Source organism: Echinops telfairi, unplaced genomic scaffold (assembly GCF_000313985.2).
Source record: "Echinops telfairi isolate 266 unplaced genomic scaffold, ASM31398v2 ScPeMD7_7468;HRSCAF=8506_0, whole genome shotgun sequence".
NCBI classification, from domain to species: domain Eukaryota; kingdom Metazoa; phylum Chordata; class Mammalia; order Afrosoricida; family Tenrecidae; genus Echinops; species Echinops telfairi.
In genome coordinates, this window is record NW_022111369.1 from 31161625 (window position 1) to 31167804 (window position 6180).

The window sequence follows — 6180 nt, forward strand, 5'->3', positions numbered from 1 at the left end:
TCACGCAAACCCGTCCTGGCTGTTTCTATAGAGGAGCGCTTCCCTCAGAGAAGCAGGGGTTCCCTCCACTGGTGAAACATTCTGAACGTGAACCCTTATAACCCGATTGCTAAAATCACTCTAAGGAACAGCAGCAACATTGGTGAAATAAGTTTATAGTTTCTTGGAAGAACTGGCTTACCAATCTATGTAAATGTAAAATTAAAAAAAATTTTTTTAACAAGTCTTAATATGTATTTAACAGTTGAGATTCAATCCAGTTGATCTATGCCACTTCTGTGGGACAAGGGATGTCTTAACTTTGGCTCACGGCTTTCCTTTAACTTTGAGTGGAAATGTCCATTTGTCTTAAATGCTGCCAGTGCTAATCACTTGGTAGGAGCTCTGAGTTTGGTGTTGGCCTGTGATCCACAAGGTCAGCAGTTCGAAACCACCCACTGCTCCAAGCAAGAAAGACGGCTTTCTGCTCCTGCGTAAACAGAACTCACAGGGGTAGTTCTAGCCTGCCCTGTGGGTGGCGCCCTGAGTCGGCATTGACACGATGGCAGTGAGTTTCTTTGTGGAATCACTTTCCTGTTGGCGAGCACCCCTGCTCAGGAGCCCCCTGACTCTAGTAGACTGGCCACTAGAGACTTTCTTGCCCAAGTGCCGGGTAAAGCCTGGTAAAGGGTTTGCTTTGTAATTTATTGAGTAGCTGACAGCAGTGGGCGAGCCCCTCAGGGCATCGGGTTTTTCACAAGGCCCGGCAGCAGAGTGGATGGTGTCGCTGCTGCTGCTCAGCACGCGCACCCCCTTCTCTTTCTCAGTGGACCCTCTGCCAGGTGGTCGTGGAAAAGCTACGTTAGTTGTGTGGTGGAGTGAAATTGCTTCCTATGGTTCTTCTAAGCAAGTCTCTGTAGGCCCTCAATGAGAGTGACTGTAACATTAATAAAGGGGTTGATCAGTACATTATCACCACACCCCACCGCTCGACCAGCCCTGCCCGGACCACAAGGATGAGCTGCCTTTGAAGCAGCAGCAGAGAGAGAGTCCATTGGAGGAGCACTTTCCAGATCTCTGCCTGAAGTGGCAGAGGAGGCCAAGACAGGAGGCACCACAGACTGTGCCGCAGAGACCCTGAGACCACGGGGCGGCGCTGTGACAGGCTGGCTTCCCGGCACACTGAGGCACCATGTGTCCGAGAGGCTGAGGACCAGAATGGCTTGGCTGCTGTCCGAGGAGAAGCACTGCTGTGGATCAAGACTTGTATCTGTATTGTTTACTGATCCTAACTTGTGCTGACCTGTTAATTCCCCCAGCAAACTCCCATGACTGTGAGTATCATCTGTGAGTTCTCTGTGACCATTGCAGTGGCTTCTCAAACCCAGCATGGGAACAGCACTGCTGGGCGGAGCCGTCAGTGTCAGCATAGGTAAAAAGTGTGGAGAGTGGAGGCTTGTCTGACTCCCACCACTTGGCAATAGGGAAGCCAGAGGAGGTCAAATATGCCTGCCCTCCGCCCTCCACCATTTATTCCACAGAGTCTTTAACAGAATGAGCTCTGGGGTCACATATATTTATTATTGTGTATGGCATTTCTTGGAGTCGAAACTAGGAATTACAAACGGACGATTCAGGAAATGTACGACATGTATTACTTGGCATAGACACACTGGAGGAGTCTTGGTGGCATCATGGTTTACAAACTAGGCTGCTAACAGAAAAGTCAGCAATTCGAAACCACCAGCTGCACTGCTGGAGAACGATAGGGCTTTCTACTCCTGTAGAGTTGCAACCTCCCCAAACCCACAGGGGCAATTCTACTCAGTCCGAGAGGGCCAAGATGAGGCAGGTTTTCTTGGATAGACATGCTTTGCCCTTCAAAGGCCTGTCTTTGCCCGGAATGCCTCACATACCAGGGTAGCGCCACTTTACGAACTTCCTTAGCCACTTTAGTTTGATTCCTTACAAATCCCTTCACGAATGGGGCTCCAAAGGCCTGATGCAGGCTCAGAGAATAATTGCATTTTGTCGGAAACGGAAACTTTTCTTAAATAACAAAATTAAGCTGTTTCTGTTTTAATGGCCTTTGGCCAAAAGTAATAAAATTCTTACCTGGCCATAAATTTCCAAATTTTCCTCTCTCCACTTGCAAGCACTAATCCTTTTTCCTGTCTGGGCACCGGGGGAAGGACACGCGGCCATTTCTTACAGCCCCACACCAGGCCCGTTCGCTTTCCTACCCACGTCTCACTCCATTTCCCAGGGAGTACATGCCCAAGGCTGCACCCAGGGAGTAAATGCCAAGGCCAGCACCAGCAGACCTGTCCCCAGGACCTGTCCCCAAACCCTGGGCAGTCCCCTGCCACCATCCACCCCAGGCCAAGCACCTGACCTGCTTTCTGTTTCGGCACCGCGGTCTCAGATTGACGGGCTGTTTCCTGTAACTGCAGTGGCGCAGCACACAGTGTGGCCGCTGCCTACTGCCACGAAGCCTCGCGTCTTTGTGGTCCCTTTGAAAAGGGCAGCCACGCTTGGGACAGAGATGGGGTCTCTTCTCCCATAAGCAGTCATGGGGGAAACCCACAGGCCTGGTCTACCCTGTTCTATAGCATTACTGTGTGTTGGCATCAACTGGATAGCAGTGGTGTTTGTTTGTTTTTGAAGTGTTCACATGTTGGACATTTGAGCATTGAACATTCGGTGCCGTTATGCGTCATTCTTCCATGAGCGTGTCTTCGTGTGGACATATGGTTTCACTTTTCTTGATTGTTTATACAAGTGGATTTGCTGCGTTGGGTGGTCAATTGCCTTTTAACTCTTCCTGGGGGCACAGCCGAATTGTACCAAATTACTTTCCCAGCGGGAACGTGCGGGTTCCAGTTTCCGCACAGCCTCTCCAGCTCTCTGTATTCCAGCCCGGGGTGAAGTGGCCCCGGCAGAGGTTAGACCTGCGTGTGCTCCCACAGCGGTTTTGTGTTTGCTTAAATGAAGGGAGTGGTTGCCCTCTAGTGGCCGACTCTGCACATTGTACTTAGAGTACTAGAAAGCCTGAAGCTCTGCAGTAACTTGATAAAATTCACATTCATTTCACCTGTGCCTTCAGAGTTTAAGGAGCCCTGGAGGCGTGGTGGTTACGTGTCGGACTGCTAACTGCAAGGCCAGCAGTTCGAAACCATCACCTGCTCCAGGGGAGAAAGATGGGGCTTTCTACTCCGGTAAAGACACCCGCAGGGGCAGTTCGGCCCTGTCCTCTAATCTAGGGTCACTGTGAGCTCCGTGGCAGTCAGTGAGCCCAATTAGAGCCCGAGTGCAAAGGGTTTTCCTGATCACTTGGGTTCAAGCCAGGAAAGTTGTGGCATCTGTATTTTTTTTCTTTTTAATCATTTTATTAGGGGCTCATACAACTCTTCACAAGCCGTACATTCATCATTTGTGTCCCGCACATTAGTACATGTGTTGACCTCATCATTCTCACAACACCCGCTTTCCACTTGAGCCCTTGGTGGCAGCTCCTCATTGCATCTGTATTTCTGAGGAGACTTGAGCACCAGCTGGATGATCAAGCCAATTGGCAACGACCATCTGAGGAAGCAGCCCCCTGGCAAATACCACACTGATGGTACCACCCTAGACTTGAAGCTGACTGCAGCCGACAATGGCACCCCTCAGGAGGAGGTCGTCCCACTTAGAAGTGGGAGTCCATTTTTAAGGCCCACGTGCATATGGGCCACTATGAGACCCACCATGGGATGAACTTGGGAGTTTTATCACCAAAAAGGCAGAATTCCTTCCTCCCTTTCATGCCCCCGGACCCCCCGCCCCCATCCACAACCCCCATCCACACGCTCCTTTTTAAAACCTCAACCTTCATGCTTATCAAGACCCATGAATTGTGGTGCTGGTGAAGAATATTCAAAGGAGAAACAAGTGTCCTGGAAGAAGTACAACCAGAAGGCAAGGAGGGCCAGACTCGGTCTCCCAGGCTTTGGACATGCTGTCAGGAGAGACCGTCCCTGGAGGAGGCCGCTGTGCTTGGTGAAGGGGAGGGACAGGAGACATTGACACAGTGGCTGCAAGAAGGGCCTCCTCAGGCAGGGATCAGTTGTGAGGAGGGCGAACGACCGGCAGTGGGCAGTGTTTCCTCTGCTGTGCACAGCCTGCTCTCATAGGGTCCTTGTGGCTCCGGGCCGGCTCCATGGCACACCACCACCACAAGATGCTGAAGATTTTGGTTTGTTTAGTTTCAGGAGCTGAGCTGGCTGTGGTTTTTATTTAACCTCCTTGCTGTCCCGTTGCGTCTTACTGACTCACGGAGACCCTCTGGTCACGGTACCGCTGCGCTATCATTTTCCAAGGCTGTGCATCTTTGTGGAAGCCGAGTGCAAAGCTCTCCTCCCGCTGGGAGGCTGATATGTGTGAACTGCTAACCTTTAGGTTAACCACCAAGCTCGTAACCACTGCACCACAGCGACTCCAAGAAGGTACCCCCCCAAAACAAACAAAACAAACTAGGCTTTGGAGCGTCCCGTCTGATCCGCTCACCTAACTGACAGCTTCGGGTAGCGGGGCTAGAACCTGGGTAGTAACTGATGGTGACGCCCCAGGGGAGGAAACACCCAGAGATGGCTTCTTTCCCTTCACACCTACTCCTCTTTTCAAGCCAGAGCCAGAGAAGAAAATCATTCTGACGACCGAATGAATGCCCATGCTTTCTAAATGAAATGCTGAACGGCTGGCCGCTCCTTGGTCTTGTCGGGTAACACTTGGTAAATTGGAGCCTGTGGAGCGCTGTAAACGTGGAGGGGCTGCTCCCAGCTGCCAGGCCGCAGCCCTGCTGGCAGGAGGGAGCCCTGGGAGTGGCAGGCAGCGTGGCAGCCCCTCGCCAGGCCTGGCCCGACCCGGCGGGCTTAAGGCGTGCGTGCTTAAGGCGTGCGTGTCGGCTAAGTGAAGAAAGATGTGGCTGCAGGAAATGAGGGTAGTACAACAAGCATTTAATGACTTCGAGACCCCAAGGCTATGGCCCTTAATGCAACAGGATCTTGCAGGCTCCGTGTCAGACTTTTTATTATGTAGAAAGAATGTAGGGACACGCAATTTCCCCAACCTCTGGCACGTGCCCCGATGATACATTTTCATGTCGGGACATCATATGCGTCTATAAACACGGAGGGGCCGAGAGAAAGCATTCCCAGAGGGCTCCCGTACAGGCATGCAGTGGGCCAGGGGGGCTGCAGACAAGTTCCCACGGGAACGCTGAGCGGGGCTTTGGGGGCCTTCCCACGCTGGCCCAATCCAAACTGCGTTCGGAGGGCATCTGCCGGCCCTATTCATCCAGGGCAGGGAGGCCGCTCAGGTTGGGATGACTAATTCTCAACAGGGTCATCTTGATAGCTTTGCTCAAAGACACAGGCGGATCATGAGGTCTTGGGGCACTTCAAGAAAATCGAAAGTGGCATTGGTGAGAAAAAGGCCACTTTTTTTCTAAATCACACCACCCCCCCCTGGCTCCCTGTGCAAGGAAGGTCGCCACAGCAGCTGTCCTGGAATTTAATTGGGAGCTCTTAACCTTCTCCAGCCCTCATTCCTAATCTTGCTCCTTCAGGTTCCTCCGACTCAACATTTCTTTCTTTTTCAAAAATCACTTTATTGGGGGCTCATACAACTCTTATCACAATCCATACATTACACCCATTGTGTCAAACACATTTGTACATTTGTTGCCATCATTTTCAAAATGTTTTCTACTTGAGCCCTTGGTATCAGCGCATTTTTTCCTCTCCCTCCCCCACCCTTCTTCCCTCGTGAACCCTTGATGATTTATAAATTATTTTGTCATGTCTTACACTGTCCGATGTCTCCCTTCACCCACTTTTCTGTTGTTGGTCCTCCAGGGAGGGGATTATATGTAGCTTCTTGTGATTGGTTCCCCCTTCTCCTTCCCTTCCTGGTATTGTTACTCTCATTATTGGTCCTGAGGGGTATATCTGTCCGGGATTTCCTGTATTTCAGCTCTTATCTGTACCAGTGTACATCTTCCAGTCTAGCCAGATTTGTAACGTAGAATTGGGATCATGATAGTGTGTGTGTGGGGTGGGGTGGAGCATTAAAGAACTAGAGGAAAGTTCTGTTTCATCGGTGCTATACTGCACCCTGACTGGCTCGTCCCCTCCCCACGACCCTTCTGTAAGGGGATGTCCA

At 51.1% G+C, this 6180-nt stretch overlaps 1 pseudogene; it reads right to left on the minus strand.

Annotated features, from left to right (window-relative positions):
• LOC101647310 overlaps positions 1-2184 on the minus strand; it is a 4414-nt pseudogene extending 2230 nt beyond the window's left edge.
• Positions 2185-6180: the final 3996 nt, after the last annotated feature.